Here is a 23,494-nt window from a genome sequence, read left to right on the forward strand (position 1 = left end):
ATAAGAGGGAGAAAGAAGACAAGCAGGGGATCAGTATGTATGTATATTGTATTTTATATTTCTAAAGCACACTTAGCTTGTTTTTATATAAAAAAGGGGACTGGGGAATCCCTTTAACTTTTGCAGCCTATGGGTTTTTGCACATGACAAAACCCCGGACAACACTTCAAAGAAGCTGTATGGTAACAGGAGAGGGTGGCCTCCATATAGGTTCAGCAAGGAGCCTGTTATGCCGGTGGCTCGCATGGTTTGTAAGCACCGTCCTGCTCACTGCTTGCATTGCTCTGCTCCTCCCAGTGTCAGACGATCTCACTGAGCTGCCTTGTGCAAACACTTCCAGCAATTCTACATCCTCCTGTTGCTGGAGAATCTCCATCCGGCTATTGAGAGATGCCACCAGACGCTGCAAAAATTTAAAACCACTGTGTTCTGCAGAGTTTGGCATCCCTCACCTATCCGCTGCCAGCATTGGATATATTATGCAGCTCCTCCCTCTTGCCTGAGCTTAGGTGCTAGCTGCAGTTTGTCACTAGTTCTATGTCTAAGTGCGTTTTTGTTTTGACTCTCCTGTTACTGACTCGGCTTGTTTAGTCTGATCTCTCCACTCCTGACCCCGGCTTCATATTTTGAACCTGTGCTGCCCGCACCGACCTTGGACTGTCGGATCACGTCTCTTTCTTCACCCTCTGTGCCTCGCATTTGTGCTTTTGACCTGCTGATCAGCTTTTGCAGGTTCGGGGACTGCCCTGAAGTGGCACCTGGTGACAACCCTAATGGCCCAAGCCTATCCTCCTCATCCAAGGCTCTAGTGAAGACAAGATAGTCACTTAGTTACGTCCCTACAGGGTAAGCCCGGCCGTTGGCACAGCCAGTCCACACCTACCATTGTCACAGAGCCACATGTTTGGAAATATTCCTCTCTATGGGTAGATACCTCTGTATATACAGCATGCAATGGAGTTGCTTCATTTGGAGCTTGCTGTGATCATCAGCGTATCACTTTATGGTGCTGCAATATGGATTTGTGGCTTCACAGATAATTGGCTGTTCAAGCTGCTGTTGCGGCATAATTACACCATATTCTTTAACTTGATGGCATTATACATGAGTATTCAGATACTTTCTCTATATTACTTTGTGGTATATAAGACATCATTATCACCCAGCATTACGGTATTTACTTCTCAGCCCGGCTTTGCTTTCTGACGACTGCTGTCCATCTCAAAGAGGATCAAAGTTTGACTTTTGCGTATTTAGTGCCTAAATACTGTACAAATGTAAAAACTTATTCTGATGTCTCTTAAATTTATCCAAACATTTGGGTTCCTTGCATAAAATAGTGGAGTGCTGCTTGGTATAATATTATCGTGCATTGGTTTGGTTGAGTATTCTTGCATTATTGCTAGTATACTTTGCTCATTTTACAAACTTTCCTGTGTTTCATTTTTAATTTTTTTTCTAATTAAACTTCCATGACAGCAGGATGACTCCACACCCTAAAAAAGAACAGAAAAAATAAAACGTTCCTCACCCCCACTTACTATTGTTTTCCCTGCCTCTACAGAAAAAAAGAAAACGTTCCTCACCCCCACTTACTATTGTTTTCCCTTCCTCTACAGAAAAAAGGAAAACGTTCTTCACCCCCACTTACTATTGTTTTCCCTGCCTCTACAGAAAAAAAAGAAAACATTCCTCATCCCCACTTACTATTGTTTTCCCTGCCTCTACAAGGGCATGACAGAGACGTTTTTCTTTTTCTTGTATGCTTGTAGCCGGTGATGGGGTCTTGTTTAAGTTCCTCACCTGACAGCTGAGGTTGATCAGACTTTCCGTCCTCCTCCATTGCTGTTCTTTTCTCTTTAGACTTTCAGAACTATGCTCAGCAGACAGAGCGGCAGGCTCTGATGAGTTCCTATCCGCCTTCCTAATCCAAACCCAGGGCTAGCCCCACAGTACCATAAACCATGGCATGTGTCCATTTTATAAATCCATCTACAGTCTGGGAGCATTTTTAGAAACGATTATACAGCTTTTTTTTTACAAGGATTTTCAAAGTATGTTCACCGGCCTCACCTAGTCTAAGAGATCTATTTAATAATGTGTTTCGTATTGTGAAATCTGGTTTTACACCTGTGTTCTCTTTAATATTTCTATAAAGAGCATGCAGTTTGGACACTTCTCTTCTGTTTGCTTGGTTTCATGTTGCTTTAAAAATATTCGTAAGTTTTTGATATATACAGTTGTTTTTATTCATTATTTCAAAAAAAATACCCCCTCTCCTGCATTTAAGGTAACAATTTACATAATAGTGTTAAAAAATGACACTTGCATAGTAGAAGAAATATAAGGGTGTCATGTACAAGTGTGGAGAGAGAGGCTGCCAGTGTAACTTATGCAGATTACTTCCAGAGTACATAGGAAAGGTCAATCAGAGTAGACAAGGGGTTGGTGCTGTTTGCCTACAACACATTTTGGTAATGGCCACAAAGGTCAAGAGACTTATTTATTCTGAATGGAAACCAGAATGAAAGGCGAAAAATACTCATAAATCACCTTATGTCATCATGTGGTTTAGAAAAGAAATCCCATGGAGGGCAATTGTCAGTTAAGATAATCGGCCTTGGCATTCCGGTTCCTGCACTGTCTTATAAAAGAGAGATGATTTGTAGGTAATGTTGTACTCCTATCCATGAACGCCAGTAATGACTACTATAATGGACATGTATAGATCATAGAACAGAAACAATAGCTCCTAATGACTCATTGCAATGAGTAACTGATTATATAGCAGATAGTTACGAGAATAGAAGAAAAATGAGTGGCACTCACCACTGGTGCATTTTCTATTCCAAGGTCAAATGGGAATAGAGGGTAAAGATACACAGACAGGGCTACAGCTGTTTCGCATCTACCTACTCTTCATCCGGCCCTGATGAAGCCGGATGAAGCATAATTAGATGCGAAACAGCTGTAGCCCTGTCTGTGTATCTTTACCCTCTATTCCCATTTGACCTTGGAATAGAAAATGCACCAGTGGTGAGTGCCACTCATTTTTCTTCTATTCTCGTAACTTTTGAAGATTGTATAGCTGCACAGTTGAGCACCACCACGTCTGGTGTTCTCTTTTAATCGGCATTGCATACTCCAGTGGTATATACTTGCGGTAGTGCTGGTCTGCTGATCTTTTGCAATGGATTATATATAGCAGATAGTGTTGGAGGCATGACTGGCAGAGCATTGCACAGCAGCACATCAACCTTTTAACCCTATTAAGCAATGACTAAGGAACACCCAGAATTTAAAGCTCCCTCTTTACAATACATGAATAACAACATAGACAAATACGTCTAATCACTGGCCACCGCCAATCCCTGCCGCAGACTATGTAATCCCCTACTCGGACTATACGTTCAAGTGCACAGAATTGGAAGTCAAGGTGTAGCAGTTAATTGACTGCAACATGTTGCTGGCACCTCCGACATAAGGGCTGTGCATCCGCCAGTCCCGTCTGAGTCGGTGACATTGGTAGACTTTAAGTAGATTAGCCCCGAAACCTCAATTAGCACGGCTGTTAATCTTCTCTCTGGGACATTAGCAGAAAGCTTTGCGTGAGGAGATAATCATATTTGTTCTGATAAGATATTTTGAACGCCTTGTGCAGGCAGCCTGGTGATGCCAGCCACACGGGAGCGATCTGGATGAGTCTCACAATGATACGACATATGTGCCCATCTCTGTATATATGGGAATTTTTTATGATCAAAGCACTGACATTTTACAGAGCAAGTGATTACAATAATGGCTGTGTGTTCCTGGGAGTAAGTGGGATCAAATTTAGAATTTATATATGCCATAAAGATACTTGGTGGGGTCCTCACTCAGTGTAAGAAATAAAGCAGCAATGGAGAAAGTTTTGGTTCTCATAAATTTTACGTTGTAGATAGAAATGAGCGGATAGATTGACTGGACTCGGGTCCAGGTCAGTGGTACCTGGCGTCTGGACGGGAGTCCCGCGAATCTCTTACCTTCTGGTGTCCTCAGTGCGGCTTTTTATTAGCCAGGGCTGGTGCAATGTCATGTGTCACATCGCATAGATGACGTTGAGCCATCCATGACAAATTGAATGATGCACCGGGGACGCCGGAAGGTTACAGATTTGTGGGACTCCGCTACTTACCACTGAACTGGATGCTGGACGGGAGTCCCACAAATCGATCTGCTCATCTCTAGTTGTAGATGATTTATAAGCAATGGAGACTGAATGTCTACCAGTCTAAGGCCAAAATCACATAACCGGATGAAGTATTGGATGTTTGAAAGCCAGAGGAAGTTCATGTGTTTGCACTTTGTGTGCAGTTCTGTGCACCCGTCCAAAGTTACACACATGTTGTGTCATTTGGCACAATTCGAGCTATCTGACCCTCGTCCTTGGAAAAAATATATCTCATATATGAAACTTGTTTTATTTTTTTTTGTACATTGACACTGGTTCTATAGGGAAAATTATTCACTTGAATTTTCCCATTGACTTCTGTAGGTCCTTGTGCTATCTGTTTTGTATTATGAATTCAGCCACAAAGGAGATTTTGCCCTGGGTTGGAGACGTAGATTGTGGCTTTGTACTTGGAAACTTCATTCTTCATTCATGGTCATTCTTCATTATAGAAATGTTTTTTAGTCCCTGCAATTCTGTGTTGTGATATGATGAGTATGTAAATATCCTCTTCAGAAAGGAAGAGGATTGTAACTCTAATGCTACCTATTGGGTTCGGCGATCCTAAAAGTCAATTTTGACCCTTTAATGAGCCTTGTCACATGATTTAGGATAAGAAGCCAAATCATAAGTCCCATTTGCTGACACGTGTTTTGGTGTGTTTGCCCCTCCTCAGTGCAAAGCAGAATGTCTGATTTGGCTAAGTGAGAGGCCTCTGATGTGGTCTCAGGAGAAATGATTCTTTTTGTGCCAAGCTGGTGTAAGTAGGCTTATAGACACAGAGGTTTTCAGTAGGCCCGCCAGTTGCCATTACAATGCCATCAGCCCCACAAACAAGTTGTAAGGTGGTTGACGGGGTTTGGAAGGGAAACCTTCCTTTATTACCAGTTCATTAAATTCTAATGTCACAAATGACACCAGCACCTATCAGGTCAGACTGCTGAAATCTGAGCTAGTTCAATCACAGTAGTTAAAGGGAACCTGTCATGTCTAAAAACACCATTTACCTGAAGATATAGAGTTCATCTTCAGATAAATGGCATTAAAATCCTGCCTTAATGGCTATAGGCAGAAAAATAACTTATATCCTCCTTGTAGCCACTCGCTTCCAGTCTTATGGGAGGTGCAAGGGGTTATTACAACGTCTGCTCACTGTACAGCTAGTATGGCTGTGATTACTCCTCAGCATATTGACCACACACACACTGCAGAGCAGGCTGTCAATCAAAGTGCTGGGGAGTAATTGCTGCCAAGCTCACTGTATAATGAGCGGTGACTTTATCCGATAACCTGCACCGCCCTGTTAACTAAGCAAGTGGCTACAGGGAGGATGCAAGTTAGTTTTCTCCCTGTATCTGCTGCTCCAGTAATGTGGCCAGACGTGGTTTTAACACTGTTTACCTGCAAACTAACCGCGTAAGCACGTAAATAGTGTTTTTGGACATGATCGTCACCGGTTCCCCTTAAATTCTGTTCCCAGCTATACAGAAAAGTCACTGCCCATGCTGTATGGAGCAGGATCAGCTTCTGAGCCTGCTGCTTACATGTTGTTCACACATGTGTTGTATTTGTAAGGCAATGTTGCAAATTAAAATCTTTGCAGAGTGGGACACCCAGGTGACATGGGCCGCGGCACGGACCCTGGGTCGCTCATCCCTGCCGTGGTGCATGTTGTATACTCTGCTGTAGGTGCAATAATTTGAGTCTAATAAGAAAAAATATGAAGCTCGCTACGTCTGCTAGAAAATAGGTGCTCTGGATGTATTCGTCAGAGGGTGCCGGATCCAGCTGGTGGAGTCAGCCTAAATGCAGAGAAGAAAAGGCAATACGGCGGCACATCCATCCGATAAAAACAGTTTTCTTTATTTAGTTTTCCATTAAAACAAATGGATCCATGTGACGAATTTAAAACCTGATGCGTTTCTGACGCTACTACCACCCTTAACCATAGGATCCTATGATAAAGAGAGGTGGTCGCACCAAAAACGCGTCAGGTTTTAAAATCATCACATGCATCCACTTATTTTATTGGAAATCTAAATAAAGAAAACTGTTTTTATCGGATGGATGTGCCGCCGTATTGCATTTTTTTATTCTCTGCTAATTTGAGTCTGGTAATCAATTCTTGTCGGGGGGTGTAATTTTCCTTCACTATTGTCTTGGGTTGTTTTGTTTTGGCAGTTGGTGTTTTATGTCTGTTTGGGTTGGAATTACATTTTCTCAAGACTATAGTGGTCCGGCCTGAATTATTATGTTCTATGTCTGTATAATGGATAGTAGAGTTGTATTATGTCACGTTGACAGATTTGACCACACTGGTCGTATAATATCCGGTGCTGGTGTAATAATGTAGAAAACTTGACATTTCATCAATGGCACATTGTTATTTAACCGCGCGCATATAGAAATTATAATGAGGGTAAAAAAACGAAGGGTCACTGAAGGGCGAGCTCTAGGAAGGATGATCTCTAACACTACTGAACTGTGATATGCAGGTCACTCAACGCCTAATTATAATAATGCCATAATAGCTACCAACGCTCTGCAGCTGCAGTAACATGACCTCCATGTCTAGATAAGATGCACTCGGCCTGATGACACCCATGATTTCCATTCCCTAAGTAGCATTGTGGCCATATTGGTAGAATAAGAAAATAGACCATATATCTCAGCTGAAAAGGCCCAGTACGACATTCAGCCAAGCATCAGAAAATATTCCAAGATCACGGCCATAGCATTCTTAAAACTATTAATTATGGACTGGTATACAGTTGAAACCAGAAGTTTACATACACTATATAAAAATACACATCTGCATGTTTTTCTCAATATCTGCATGAAATCAGAATAAACCTTTCCCGTTTTAGGTCAATTAGGATTACCATAATTTTTAATATTTGCCAATTGCCAGAATAATGAGAGAGAGAATGTTTTAAGACATTTTTATTATTTACAGCAATGTCAAAAGTTTACATACACTAAGATTACTATGCCTTTAAACAATTCTGGACTGCCCATATGATGATGTCATGTGTTTGAAAGCTTCTGACATTTTTTTGGGCAACATCAGAGTTAATTAGAGACACACCTGTGGATATATTTTAATGCACACATGAAACACACTGCTTTGTTGTGTAGCATCTGTAACATCCCTGGCGGCGTGCCACCATGAAAGGCTGCCAACTTACCTATCAGTCCTTGCTGCACACTTTGCTCCATTACTTGCTGTGTGCGTGTCTCTTGTCTGATTGCTTAGGGCGGCGGCGCTGTTACTTCCTGATTCTTAAAGTTACAGTGTGCGCAGTCCTAATGCGTCCCCAGCCTATTGCTGTGAGTCACTGGATACTTAAACCCCCTCCACCCAGTAGGAGGTGCCTGAGCAAAGCTTTCTTTCAGTGTGTTCTGTGCAACTGAGTTGCCATGTCCTGTCCTGTATCTTGTCTGTTTCCGCCACCCTGGAGGCTGAGTACCCAGGCCCGTTACCTGTATCTGTGACTTCTAGTCTGTTTCTTGCCACCCTGTGGGCTGAGTACCCAGGCTCGGTCCTGTATCTTGTTCTGGGTTCAGTTCCTGTCTGAACTGTGTCCTAGCCCTTTACCTGTTTGTCTCTATGTCTGTACCTTCCCTTTTCCAGCAGTGTCTGAACCTGCACCTAACTCCAACTCGTTGTCTCTGTACTTCTGTTTGTGAGTTTTTTTGTGCATGCTACATTAAAGAGGACTCTACATCTCTCCATATAATCTCAATGATTTGGTACCGTTTCATTATAACTCTGTCATTTCCTGAAAAATGATGAATAACCTCGGTTTCACACATCCGTGCATCACGGTCTGAGTAGAGTAGGGTCCGCCATGTACGATCAGGCCGCGGGTCTCCTGACCCGAACTGCATTGCCTTAAGTTTGGATTAAGGGCTCGCGGACACTCTGTACATCACAGTCTGCACGCGAATGTATGAAACAGGCCTAAATTGACAACTGAGTGTTTTAATTTCTCTTGGCAATGAGGTATGCCTCTACACACTAACAATGTTAGACCGTGGAGAGATGGACGACAATGATAATGGGAATGGTAGCACCTAGTTGGCAATTGTTTATGCATTTCAAAGAGAACTAATGAGCAAACAGCACCAAACTTATAAGAAAAATTACACCATTATGTTATTTACAGTATTTTCATAAGAGCGGTCAGATCCTTTTTATAGTTAGTCAGTTAACGCAAAATGACTGTTTAAAGCAAGCACAGGCTCTTGGTGTACCATTGGCATTGCATCTTCTGACATACTTGTTTTCCATGTATCTATCTACAACCCCCTTTCGTTGATTGGCAGCTAAGCCTTTGCAGTTGCCCACATTCTCCCTTGAAGACACGTGTGTTGTGGTGATGTGATGCATTATAATGTTTGCTTGTTTAATGTTTTGTATTGTCATGTGGTGAAGCTGTGTTCTGCCCAGCAACAGGTAGTGAGAAGGCATCGAGAGAGTTAATCTTTGTGATTAGCCCAGAGTGGGAGTGGCTACGTGGAAGGGACAGAGGCAGTTTCTTTTTAGGAAGTTAGTTAGAGCCCAGCGTGCAGTAGAAGCAGACTTAAGGTTTGGCTAGACAGCAAAGATACATGATGTCTGAGTCCCTGGCGTGAGTGGAGACTATGACAATGGATAGCGAGATCCAGAATAAAGAAAGGAGAAGTTATTGAAGGACAGAGTGATGCACTAGAGACGGGTCCTGGGATAGGACGCCTAGCCGTACGGCCCTGAGTTTATAACTCCGAGAGACAACAGGCCAGGATGGAACAGAGAATGTGAGATGAAGAGAGTGCCCCGGGCGGGGGTTCCAAGGAGTCAGCAAGCTGAGAAGCTAAGTACCGGCCATATTGGCAAACTAGTTCCCTTACGAGGAAAGAGGACTCGGAACGGCGGTTTGAGAATAGGACTCTCACTAACTGGACTGTAGTAGTGGGTGGTGGTGAAGACAGAGAAACTTGAGGCAGGAACAAGTAAACTTGAAGAGGTCTAAAAACTGTGTGTGAAGATGTTCCAAATTGTTAAAGAAACTTTCGTGAAATTATGCATCCACTCTCTCTGTTTAGTAAAGGACTTTTTACTGTTGATTGGTGGTCTCCCTCATTGAACTTTACAACACCTGGTCCTGGCCAGCCAAAGTCACCGTCATCATGCTACCTGCAAGGGCATAGCACAAGTCCACACACCCAGCCAGGACCCCCACTTTCATGTAACATGCCAGGGTGTAAGAGACGAGTACCTCGCCCACGGCTACCGCCTGCACCATGTTACACAGTAACCAGAGAAGAGTCAAGACAGATGTAAAACATGTAGGTGAGAATGAACACTGAACTATTTGGTCACACCAAGGGTGCACCGAGCATCTATACTTTGTTTAAATAGTTATTTTGTGCTGTAAGACTTCTTTTTAGAAATCCTCCTTAGCCCAAAAAAATTTAGAAAAAAATGGCACTGACTTCCCCATTCTTAGTTGCTGGTGCGGACTAATTTATATATTTATATAATGGCAATGTCAAAAACTTGCTGCTGGATGTTGTCTCCTTAGTGTATTCTTTATCCAGGCATCAGGATGGATGTACGCCGCGCTCCTCTAGCGGCCTGGTGATCTGTACTTGACCAGCAGTGATCATATTTTTATGCTGTCTACAAAGTGCCTTCATTTATAGCAGAGTTGGCAATGCTCATGTAATATTTATCGCTTTCTTTTCTCCCTCTCCTCTATATCAATTCCCAAAACAGACCGCTCACCGATTCTTCCTCGCTGCTCGGGGTTAAGCCTCTGGTGCTTGCAGTGGAGCCCCTGCATATTAACACAAGCAGATACTTCTATCTGTGGAGAGGCCGTTTAATCACTGACGGCTGTTCAGAAGCCATTACACCTCCCTCCCCATCACTTCAACGTGCCTGCAGATCTAAGGACATTGAATTGGGGGGTCAAGATGTGGCGTTTAATTAGCAAATTCATTTTTCTCCGATCCCCAAAGAAACTGAATTTCCAAAAGCTTCTTTCTCTCCTTATCTCGGCATCATGCCCCTCGCCAGAGGCATCGCTTTAAACATACACAAATAAATAAAAATCTCTTTGCAGTCCCATTACACTGATCTATTGTCACTGTCACATTCCTATTGTTTTTTTTCCCCTTCTTTGGTGCGTGAAAAATGTACCTATATTTTTTTTTTCTAAACCTAGGACAGATAGGTCTTTTTCTTCTCCTATCCTTCTGTAATTTTCACTGTCAGACGTTTGGGAAATGATTTGTATTTGGGAAGGAAGAAATCAAAATAAAGCCAAATGTGCAGAGAGCAGATGCCTCGCTGTCCTTAATGTGTATGTAATAAGATGGGAGACTGAGGCACGGAGCCCAGAGGATTCGTAAACTGATGGTCTCGCTCTTTGCCACCTCTCCAATTTTTCACAAAGTTTCCAACTTCAGAGTGTAATTTCCACCCATGTATCCTGGCCCTGGGGGAAATGTACAAAGACCTATATTCATTCATTCAACGTGATGTGCAGAACACTGGAATATCGGAGATGCCTACTTAGGTGGACGTGGCATGAAGACATTCTGAGGTGGTGGTGTTATGTGCTCTGAAAGATTTTTTTTATATCTAATTTATTGATAGAAATACTTCGTAGCAGAAGATGAGATTCGGAATGGTATAACTTGATGCCAACAAGCTCTCTTTTTGCTTTGCTGTCAAATTGTTATGTGAGATAGACTAGTGACTAAACTTACATTGTCTAATGATGAAGATACCATGTCCCTTAGGGCTAATAAAGATGGCCAACATACTACATGAAAGTTGGCCAAACCTGTCATTCTTTAGCATGTCCAGCCAACAATCTAATGTTTATAGAGATGTCCGAACACTCTCCCGCTGCAGATGTCACGGAAAATAAAGGTTCAAGCAGGAGATAAGCTGACCTAAGCAGTTTCTGGCACCAATCTGCACCTTCTTCCTAATTGAGAACACATTCACACTTAGTTGAGCCAAACATCGATGCATAATGGAAGTTAGGAGGAATAGTAGGTGGCGTTGTATGGCCATCCTATGTCTGCGGTTAGAGGTGAGAAGATCAAAACTCATGACTGAAGTCCATTGGTCAGCAGGACTGTGGAGTTGGAGTCATGGAGTCGGTGTCTATCTTGGTGGAGTCGGTATAAAATGGACCGACTCCAACTCCTAAAATATATAATAAATTGGGTACAGTAGTTCAATGCAGTTTGTGGGGAATATTTTTTCATAAGAATTTGGGAAACTTTTAGCTGAGATGAATCTGTGCTACAGTAAATTTATCACTTAAACATGAGTCATGTATGAGGGAGTTGGAGTCGTGGAGTCTGAGTCATGGAAATTGAGAGGAGTTGGATTCAGAGCTTTGGCTTACCAACTCCACAAACCTGGTCAGGTCAGTAATCTGGGACCACTGGAAGGAAGACCTTCAAATCATCTTATTTTCTGGCATTCCCAGCTCTTCTTTTGATTAGCCGGGATGGCGCGATGTTGTGTGTGCGCTTCACACAGCTATGATGATGTCACTCCAGCCCAGCTAATCAAAAGAGGAGCCGGCATGCCGGTAGGTAAGGAGATTCACAGGTCTCCCATCCAGCGGTAACACAGTACTGACCTGGTCGATGGACCGGAGTCATGTAAATCAATTTTCCCCAAAAGATTTGGAATATTTGGAAAAGTAGTGGAATAATGGCAATCACAGGATGGATAGACATGTTAATGATATGCAAATGATGAACAGATGGAAACAAAATTTTCAAAACATCTCGATTTATTCAGCAGCGAGTATGAGCACCACATACAGACTGCCACCCTGAATGCACTTGGGTAAATCATCAAGATCCCCTGCTGGCAATTGCCAACCAATGTCATTCTAGAGGTGCTGGATGGGAGACAAGTCTGGAGATGCTGCAGGCCACGCAGGCTGCTCACAGTAGTAAAAGCAACACGCGGCCTGCATTGTCATGTTGAAAAATGACTCCTGAGACACTTTGGAGAAATGGCCGTACCAGTGGTTTCACAATTAATTCATTCTGTACTGTAAGTGAAATTGGACATCACATATCAAATCTAAGAGATCAAACTATGTGAGCACAAGCCATCTGAAGACATTAAAGTTCAGAATTACGAAATTATACAATTTTGCCAGTGGCACTTGATTTCTTTCTCTTCCTTTACTCACAAAGCGCCATCATATTCCTCAGCGCTGTACAGACATCTTCATCCCTGTCCCCATTGGGGCTCAGAATCTAGATTCCCTATCAGTATGTCTTTGGAGTGTGGGAGAAAACCCGAGAACCCGGAAGAAACTCACACAAACACACAAACTCCTTGCAGATGTCGTCCTTGGTTGGTTTTGAACCCTGGACCCCAGCTAACCACTGAGCCACCATGCTGCCCATATTTCAGAGTTACTGGCATATCATACTTCTAGTAAATATTAGAAAATAAAAGGCGTTCTATGGGCATTTGATTTTGATAACCTTAGGATAAGTCATCAATATCAGATTGGTGGCGGTCCTGGCACTCCCATCGATCAGCATCCATGGAAGCCAGAAGTTGATGAGTAATACTCCTCAGCAGTCACTACCGCTTCGTTCAGTGCTTAAATCTCTCTGCTGCTATATGCTGATCAGCGGGGGGAAAGGGCTTCCTGGTGTTGGTCTCCCACTGATCTGATATTGGTTGTCCAACAGATAAGTCATATACATCATATGCCTTGAGATTTCCTTTAACACTTATAGGGATAAAAAATAATCTTTATTCTTAATCCTTATGCACCGGATTGTTCTTTTCTGATGGTAATTAGATACGTGCTGTATGTTATATACATTTTATGTAGCATTTAGTGGTGACTGTATAGCTTTTATTGCGCTGTATCCTAGCTACAAGGTCAGCTTGTGCTTAATGTTCTTTTATATGGTATAATGAATAACCTAAACAATTGTGGTTTTGAAACAATATAGTAGTAAATCTGAAAAAGTAAAAAGTACAAACATTCAACAACTAATTCTTGCTTTCTTATTATTTTCAATGTATTTATTGAGAGTATTTTCTGTTGCTTACAGTATATAGCAATAAAGATTGGCATCACTTCACTTACCGTATAAGACGACCTGGTGTATAAGACGACCCCCCTACTTTCCTGTTAAAATATAGAGTTTAGGATATATTCACCGTATAAGACTACCCCTTTTCCAACGCATACCAAACACCGGTAAAAATTAAAAAAAAACAGATTTGAATTTAACATGGTCCTTTTTTAATTTAAATTCTTATGACATGCAGGTATATAGCAGGAAAACTGTCACTCATAAACATATTAAAATAGGGGGGACCCCACGTCATTTTTTGGGGGGGTCCCCCATTCTAATAGCTAGTAAAGGCTAGGTATTCAGCTGGGGGCTGATATTAGTAGCCTGGGAAGCTCCGTGGGTATTACCCTCTTCCCAGACTTCAAACATCTGCCCCAGCCGTCTGCTTAACCTCCGCTAGAGACTATAATGATGGGGGATCCCACGCCAATTTTCTTTTTAAAAAATCCTTTATTTTAACACTAAATGACAATTGAGGGGTTAATAAAGATGCAGTCCCTAAATTATTAATTTTGTAATTAATTTTTCCCAAAAATGTTGACGTGGGGCTTCGCCATATTTTTGTGTCCAGCCAGGTACAGCAGGCAGGAACGGGCTGCCCCCAACCACCAGCTGCCTATTTGTACCTGGCCGGACACAACAATATAGGGAAGCCCTTTTTTTTTTTAATTATTTCATGAAATAATTAAAAAAAAAAATACGTGGGGCTTCGCCCTATTTTTGTGTCCAGCCAGGTACAACTAGGCAGCTGGGGACTGGAATCCGCAGCGCAGGGAGGCCCAAGCTTTCTGGGCCCCACCCGCTGCAAATTGCAGTCCGCAGCCGCCCCGGAAAATGGCGCGTTCATAGAAGCGCCATCTTCTGGCGCTGTACCCAACTCATCCAGGGCCCTGATGCGGTGGCTCACTGGGTAATAAAGGGGTTAGGGCCAGCTTGGCATTATCAGCTGGCCCTAAGCCCAAAATTCATGGGGTCACGCCAATATTAGACATGAACACCATGAATTTCTAGTAAAGTAATTAAAAAAAACACAACACCCAGAATAAAGTCCTTTAATTGAAATAAAGACACAATTTTTTAATGTTCTAAATTAAACCATACTTACCATCACGCCCATTCCAGCTGAAGCCAACGATCTCCTGCAATAAAAGTAAAATAATAAAGCAACCTCATCCTTACCTCTCCATGGTTCCCAGGACCGGTCCAGCTCTGCTACATTCACATGACAGGCTGCACCGCAGCAGAACGCTGCCGTTCAGCTTGCCATGCGGCAGACACTGAGAAGCGCAGGCATGCTTGTGCTCCTCAGTGTCTGACTGTGATGGCATCCAGATGAGCCGAGATCATGTCCAATGAACTCGGCTCACCTCATGCACGTCACTGACAGCGTGGGAAAATTCTCCTGCTCCCCGCATGCGCAGTAGAAGTTTCCCACGCTGTCAGTGACGGACGTCCAGGAGGTGAGCTGAGTTCATTGTCGGCTCATCTGGATGCCATCACAGCCAGACACTGAGGAGCGCAAGCATGCCTGCGCTTCTCAGTGTCTGCGGGATGACAGGCTGGATGGCAGCGTTCTGCTGCGGTCCAGCCTGTCATCTCGATGTAGCAGAGCTGAAGCTGTCGTGGGAACCATGGAGAGGTAAGGATGAGGTTGCTTTATTATTTTTCTTTTATTGCAGGAGATCGTTGGCTTCAGCTGGAATGGGCGTGATGGTAAGTATGGTTTAATTTAGAACAATAAAGGATTGTGTCTTTATTTCAATTAAAGGACTTTATTCTGGGTGTTTGTGTTTTTTTTAACTTTGACTATGGGGTTAGTAATGGGGGTGTCTTATAGACGCCTCTCCATTACTAACCTGGGCTTGATGTCAGCTGGCATTATAAGCTGACATCAACCCCAGCCCTATTACCCCACTGCCACCGCTACAGGGCAGTGGGAAGAGCGAGGCTAAGTGCCAGAATTGGCGCATCCTATGGATGCGCCATTCCTGGGGCGGCTGACGGCTGGTGTTTCTAGCCTGGGAGGGGGCCAATATTCATGGCACCCTTCCTGGGCTATTAATATCAGCCTCCAGCTGTCTGCCTAGCCTTTGCTAGCTATTAAAATAGGGGGGACCCCACGTCATTTTTTTGGGATCCCCCATTTTAATAGCTAGTAAAGGCTAGGTATTCAGCTGGGGGCTGATATTAGTAGCCTGGGAAGCTCCGTGGGTATTACCCCCTTCCCAGGCTTCAAACATTTGCCCCAGCTGTCTGCTTAACCTCCGCTAGAGACTAAAATTAAGGGGAACCCCACGCCAATTTTTTTTTTAATAAATCCGTTATTTTAACACTAGATGACAAGTACAGTAACCAGCACTGTCACTGTACTTCATATATATGTGACTGACATGTTTCTATCTATCTAATCTATGTGTGAAGCTCTATTCTGTCTGTTATAAATTGTCGGGTACAGATGCTGAATTGCCGGCCGGCTTTCTTAAAGAGACGGTGCATGAAAACACTATTATTTGTTTTAATAAATCCTTTACACTAAATGACAAGTACAGTAAGCAACACTGTCCCTGTACTTCATATATATGTGACTGACATGTTTCTATCTATCTAATCTATGTGTGATGCTCTATTCTTTCTATTCTAAATTGTCGGGTGCCGGCTTATGCCGCTGCTGAATTGCCGGCTTTTCATATATTGTCACAGAAGCGATGCGAACTTCCCTGCTCCGGACACAGCGCAGCGCTTCTGTGACAAGTGAAAGCTGTCGGCACAGAAGCCCTGCGCTGTGTCCGGAGCTGGGAATACGCAGCGATGTGTCCGTTTCAGCACAGAAGCGCTGACCGTCTGGACCTACCGCCACCGTATTTTAACTCCCTCCACCTTATATTAACTCCGACATGGCAGGGATACGGCCACTGCAGCTTATTAACACCCCCAGAGTATCCCCGCATGTCAATTTCTGAAAGTTCAAAAGCATTACCGGCGTATAAGACGACCCCAGACTAGACAGAAGATTTTTCAGTCTTCAAAAGTCGTCTTATACGCCGGAATATACGGTACATCAGTCCCTGTCCTCAATGAGGTTCACAATCAAATTTTTCTTTCTAAAAGCCAATTTCATATGAAACCTACTGCGGGAGAAAAACCTGGGTTATATGAACTCCATGCAGATGTCTTTGAAAATAATTTTTCATCTTCTCTTCTCTCCTTTCACACTGTCGGTGCATGTGTGTGCTTTAATGGCATTTAAAGGGCATGCTGATAAAGTAATGTGCGCGAAGGGTGAAATGTGGGAGGTTTGTGTGTATGTATTCTTCTCTTTAAACTGTTTCCTTCAGGTGTCATAACACCTCTCCACCAGCGCAGCAGATGAAAAGAGATCTGTCTCTCTGCAGCCTGCCAGTGACATTATAAATCAAGGAATGTTTGCCTAGGAACTGGCTTTTTTCCTTGCAGATAAAAAGAAGACACGTGGAGGATAAAATTGGAATAAAAGGGTTTCACTGCAACTTTATTGGACTAGAAATAGGAATGATTTTAGGGCACTTATATAGTCATCATCATCTATTCGGATAAAAGTAGACAATCGCTATAATATTCCTATTGTAAAAAATATTTGGGCATCGTGTTTAGCTGACTGCACTGCTAAACCGGATACAATTGTTTCCACTTCTCAACTGAGCGGATAAAAAGGTAAAAATACTGTTTCACAGGCTGGAAGAAGGGGGCTTCAGGGTAGGCCACCGCCTAGGGCGACTTCTCAAAGCTGGCGGGGGACAATATAACAAATTGTAGAAGAGAGTCAGTTGACCCACTAGAAGATCCGGAAGCATGGAGCCTCATAGAGCAAATAGAAAAAGTCCAGCTTCAGAAAATCTTATAAAAACATTTTAAAAAAAGCATTAAAAGGAGTCGCAGCTAACAACAGCGCAGTGAAAAAACTTACGCATTTTAAAGTCTTTAGTCATTGTATAATTGTACAATTCCAACTCCTATTAATGCTTTTTTCAAATAAACTGTTTTTATAAAAAGATTGGATTTTTTCCAAGGGTGTGGAATTGTATGTAAAAATAAATAATTTATTAATTATTGTGTCACAGACATTAAAGGGGTTCTCCCAAAATCTAAAAAGGGGTTTACTTGGTTATCTCCATCAGTCCTATAAAAAATTAATGAAGCTCCAGCACGCGCAACCTGAGCTCCAATCACATGGAGACCTTGGGGATGACTATTCTTGTGGTCACTGGAGTTTCCAGCGGTCAGACTCCTGCAATCCTGTGGGCAGATCTTGGAACCTCTTTACCAGCACACAGCCCAATTAAATAATAATCGACGTATCTTTTATTAAGGTTTTTTTTTTCAATTGATTTTCCACCTTGGTTTTCAGCTTGTGAATATAAACCAGCTTGTTCTTATTTTCTGACAGCAAATTAATATTAGAATTAAAGCATAATGTACAGTTATATGAAAAAGTTTGGGCACCCCTATTAATCTTAAGCTTAATGTTTTATAAAAATTGGTGTTTTTGCAACAGCTATTTCAGTTTGATATATGTAATAACTGTTGGACACAGTAATGTTTCTGCCTTGAAATGAGGTTTATTGTACTAACAGAAAATGTGCAATCTGCATTCAAACAAAATTTGACAGGTGCATAAGTATGGGCACCTCACCAGAAAAGTGACATTAATATTTAGTAGATCCTCCTTTTGCAAAAATAACAGCCTCTAGTCGCTTCCGGTAGCTTTTAATGATTTCCTGGATGAAGGTATTTTTGACCATTCCTCTTTACAAAACAATTCCAGTTCAGTTAAGTTTGATGGTCGCCGAGCATGGACAGCCCTCTTCAAATGATCCCACAGATGTTCAATGATATTCAGGTCTGGGGACTGGGATGGCCATTCCAGAACATTGTAATTGTTCCTCTGCATGAATGCCTGAGTAGATTTGGAGCGGTGTTTTGGATCATTGTCTTGCTGAAAGATCCATCCCCTGCGTAACTTCAACTTTGTCACTGATTCTTGAACATTATTGTCAAGAATCTGCTGATACTGAGTGGAATCCATGCGTCCCTCAACTTTAACAAGATTCCTGGTGCCGGCATTGGCCACACAGACCCAAAGTATGATGGAACCTCCACCAAATTTTACTCTGGGTAGCAAGTGTTTTTCTTGGAATGCTGTGTTTTTTTGCCGCCATGCATAACGCCTTTTTGTATGACCAAGCAACTCAATCTTGGTTTCATCAGTCCACAGGACCTTCTTCCAAAAAGAAATTGGCTTCTCCAAATGTGCTTTTGCATACCTCAGCCGACTCTGTTTGTGGCGTGCTTGCAGAAACGCTTCTTTCGCATCACTCTCCCATACAGCTTCTCCTTGTGCAAAGTGCGTTGTATAGTTGACCGATGCACAGTGACACCATCTGCAGCAAGTTGATGCTGCAGCTCTCTGGAGGTGGTCTGAGGATTGTCCTTGACTGATCTCACCATTCTTCTTCTCTGCCTTTTTGATGTTTTTCTTGGCCTGCCTCTTCTGGCCTTAACAAGAACTGTCCCTGTGTTCTTCCATTTCCTTACTATGTTCCTCACAGTGGAAACTGACAGGTTAAATCGCTGAGACAGCTTTTTGTATCCTTCCCCTGAACAACTATGTTGAATAATCTTTGTTTTCAGATCATTTGACAGTTGTTTTGAGGAGCCCATGATGCCACTCTTCAGAGGAGATTCAAACAGGAGAACAACTTGCAAGTGGCCACTTTAAGTAGCTTTTTTTCATGATTGCATACACCTGGCTATGAAGTTCAAAGCTCAATGAGGTTACAAAACCAAAAAAAGTGCTTTAGTAAGTCAGTAAAAAGTAGGTAGGAGTATTTAAAATAAGAAAATGATAAGGGTGCCCATACTTATGCACCTGTCAAATTTTGTTTGAATGCAGATTGCGCATTTTCTGTTAGTACAATAAACCTCATTTCAAGGCATAAACATTACTGTGTCCAACAGTTATTACATATATCAAACTGAAATAGCTGTTGCAAAATCACCAATTTTTATAAAACATTAAGCTTAAGATTAATAGGGGTGCCCAACTTTTTCATATAACTGTATATCAAAAATATAGAGAATCTTTCTTTTAATTTATACAATAATTGAGCTATATTTACATAAAACTGGAAAATTCCTATAAAGGACTTAACTACTTAAAGGATCCTTGGCAAGAGCGCACCGATTCTCAGCCTCCTGGCTTCCTACTAGCTGGGGTGCGGGCTCCTCTGCTTGATTGACAGTTTAACCGTGCGGCATTGTTGCCCAGCTGGTCCAAACTGTGTGTTCTCCAATGCTGCTGTATGAGGCACTTTTGTCTTCGCAGCGTCGGAGGAGTGCATTAACACGGAAGTTGACAGGGATCAGGAGTTAAGTGAGCTCCAGCAATCCCGGCCAGCCTCACTACCGTGCTTACAAGCTCAATAGAAAAGAGCATGTAAGCACGTCACATGTTCCACCTTCACTGTTTGACTGCAGCTGTTGTTGACAACTTAGGGAATTACCAATAAAGACTAAAGAACAAACATTTTATTATCTGGTACAGAATGGTAATAAAAAGTAAATTGGAAAGTTTACAAGTAGTTTCCAATTATAGTCATCTTTTAAGATTCTAGATAAAATGAGGGGACAATAAAAGTGCAATAGTGTCTTATCCGATAAACCAGTGAAGGATAGGAGGATCCGGTAATGCTCACCTTGTAAGGTTGTGTGGCCCACAACAAGAGATAGCGCTTAGGGAGGTGTTCGTATCAGCTGCTGCAACACCAACGGGTTGGAAGATCCAACACAATAATCAAGTATTGGAGAAGAGTAGGTAAATCTGCGCCTATGGTTCTATATTCACAATAAAGGCCCCAAATGCGGTTTCAGAACATCTATGCGGTTTTATTCTCAACGCATTTCGAAGTGGGCAAACTTCTTCATCAGAAAAACCACAACAGAACTGTTGTGGTTCTGGGAATAATTCTAATGACCGGCACTGGACTATTTTCCCTTCTGATCTGGTTGGTATTTTATCTACAATAAGGAACATGAATTGTTAGCCAGTTTTAGTAACACGCAGGACAAAAGCATTCACTTTCTTATTTGAGGAATGTAATTGCCATTCTGCTTTTTGGTGCACATAAATTAATCTTTCCTTTTAAGAATAAATAAATAACCATAGGAGCTTTAGTTTTGTGCAATGTTTTTACACCAAGGACAAGCGGCGTGCAAAGATTCATATTGGTAGTAGTAGCAGGTAATACGGTGTGCGGTAATATCTAAGTGACTGTAATGGGAGTAGAATAACTTGGAGGCAATAAAAAGAGTAAACATCTCGCAACTTGACCATCTATGCAGTCTCGGAAGATGAGAATAAGCCGTATGAGCTGATTTTGCATTTTATAAGTCCAGTGTTACCACCTTTTGTTAGTCACGCTTCTGTTACCATGATAGTCGATGACTGTGATTCTTGGGTTCACACTGTATCTAAGACTTTAATTTCTGACACAGGAATCACAATGTTTGTCATTGGCATCCATCTGTCTTTTCTGTGTATCGAGGTAATTCTACCAGCGTATTTTATTATTTAATTTTCATCTTAATTGGTGTGTAGGAGTTAGCAGGATGTCATCGACATTACCCCAGCAGGACTTCATGACTTACTATAGTACATATACTTAGTATTTAATGTGGATGGATCATGTACAGTCATGGCCGAAAGAGTTGGCACCCTTGAATTTGTTCCAGAAAATGAAGTATTTCTCCCAGAAAATTATTGCAATTACACGTTTTGTTATGCACATGTTTATTTCTTTTGTGCGTATTGGAACAACACAAAAAATACAGAGGAAAAAAAGGAAAATTGGCCATAATTTCACACCAACCCCCAAAAATGGGCTAGACAAAATAGTTGACAGCCTCACCTTAATATTTAGTTGCACTCCCTTTGGAATAAATAACTGTAATCAAGCAGTTCCTATAACCACCATCAAGCTTCTTACACTTCTCAACTGGAATTTTGGACGACTCTTCTTTTGCAAACTGCTCCAGGTCTCTCATATATGAAGGACGGCTTCTCCCAACAGCAATTTTAAGATCTCTCCATAGGTGTTCTGTGGGATTTAGATCCGGATTCATTGCTGGCCACTTCAGAACTCTCCAGCACTTTTTCTACCCATTCCTGGGTGCTTCTTGAAGTATGTTTGGGTTCATTATCCTGCTGGAAGTCCCATGACCTAAGACGCAAACCCAGCTTCCTGACACTGGGCACTACATTTGCAACTCAAAATCATTTGGTAATCTTAAGATTTCATGATGCCTTGCACACAGTCAAGGCACCCAATGCCAGAGGCAGCAAAACAACCCAAAAACATCTTTGAACCTCCACCATATTTAACTGTAGGTACGGTGTTCTTTTCTTTGTTGGCCACCTTCCGTTTTTGGTGAACAGAATGATGTGCTTTACCAAAAAGCTCTATCTTTGTCTCATCCGTCCACAAGATGCATTCCCAGAAGGATTTTGGCTTACTCACGTACATTTTGGCAAACTGCAGTCTAGCTTTTTTATGTCTTTGTCAGCAGTGTGGTATTCCTGGGTCTCCTACCATGACATTTAATTTAGTTTCATTCAAATGTCGACAGATAGTTTGTGCTGACACTGATGCAGTCTGAGCCTGCAGGACAGCTTGAATTTCTTTGGAACTTGATTGTGGCTGCTTATCCACCATCTGGACTATCTTGCTTTTCAACCTTTCTTTATTTTTCCCTGCCATCCATGTCCAGGGAGATTAGCCACAGTGCTATGGGTTGTAAACTTTTTGATTATGTTGCGCACCATGGACAAAGGAACATCAAGATCTCGGGAGATGGACTTGTAACCTTGAGATTGTTGAACATCATTCAACAATTTTGGTACTCAAGTCCTCAGACAGTTTTCATCTCTTTCTGTTCTCCATGCTTAGTGTGGCACACACAGACACACAATGCAAAGATTGAGTCAACTTCTCCCCTTTTTATCTGGTTTTAGGTGTGATTTCCATATTGCCCACACCTGTTACTTGCCACAGGTGAGTTTGAACGAGCATCACATGCTTGAAACAAAGTTGTTTACCCACAATTTTAGAAAAGTGACAACAATTTTGTCTTGCCCATTTTTGGGGTTTTGTGTGAAATTATGTCCAATTTGCCTTTTTGTCTCATTTTTTTTGTGTTCTTCCAATGCACAGAAAGGAACTAAACATGTATATTAGAAAACATGTGTAATTGCAATAATTTTCTGGGAAAAATACTCAATTTTCTGGAACAATTTCAAGGGTACCAACACTTTCGGCCATGACTGTATGTGTGTATTTGTTTTGTATCCTAATTGTATTGGTAAAAAGAATTTAATTCAGAATCCTGCAATATTATATATTTTAATGATTGAGCATTGAGTCACAATGTATTTTTTCGGTTCTCGGGATGATGGCGCCTCCTGGAAATGTTCATAGGAAGATAATAAGAATACCTAAAGTAGCTGAGACATGGATCTGCTTCTCATACTGTCTATGATAATGTAGGAGTTGCTGTTGAATAGAATATTTTTTTCATTATCCTTATGATTCATGTGCAGTGGTGAGATACATCAAAAGGTATAAATTTTCATATCCCCCGAGCCACATTTCCAGCTCATGCTGCTCTGGATTCTGAGACTTTATACACCTTCCATTTAGCCTATATGCTGCACTTATATTACACAATATCATATACAGACAATAGTGCACACATGTGGCCCACATAATAATACCGTTCACATAATACCGCCCATACAATCTCAACAAATCAGTGCCGTATAGTATTGAAATAATATAGCTATACCAGTTTACACCTACTTTTCCACTTTACTTGCTATCGTTGTCTTTTATTTTTGTTCATGCGCGAGATAATAGCCTTTTTTTAGGATGTTTGGATGTTCTTCTATAAAACCCCATTGTTTGTTTTTTATCCCTTGGTGACAATTAATACTGCCAAACAGTGCTAAAAAAGTTCATTTACCTAAAGTCTCAAAAATGCTTACCGTATTTTTCGGATTATAAGACTCACCTTTTATCCCCCAAATTTGGGAGGAAAATGGGGTTGCGTCTTATAGTC

The 23,494-nt window shown here is 41.8% G+C and overlaps 1 protein-coding gene across 6 annotated transcripts in view; it reads left to right on the forward strand.

Moving 5' to 3' along the window:
- Positions 1-23,494, forward strand: part of TSPAN4 (tetraspanin 4) — a 791,893-nt gene that overhangs the window by 533,461 nt on the left and 234,938 nt on the right. The gene's annotated exons all lie outside the window — the stretch shown is intronic.

Source organism: Phyllobates terribilis, unplaced genomic scaffold, assembly GCF_046119375.1.
Source record: "Phyllobates terribilis strain yellow unplaced genomic scaffold, ASM4611937v1 Scaffold_13__5_contigs__length_258822181, whole genome shotgun sequence".
Taxonomy (NCBI): domain Eukaryota; kingdom Metazoa; phylum Chordata; class Amphibia; order Anura; family Dendrobatidae; genus Phyllobates; species Phyllobates terribilis.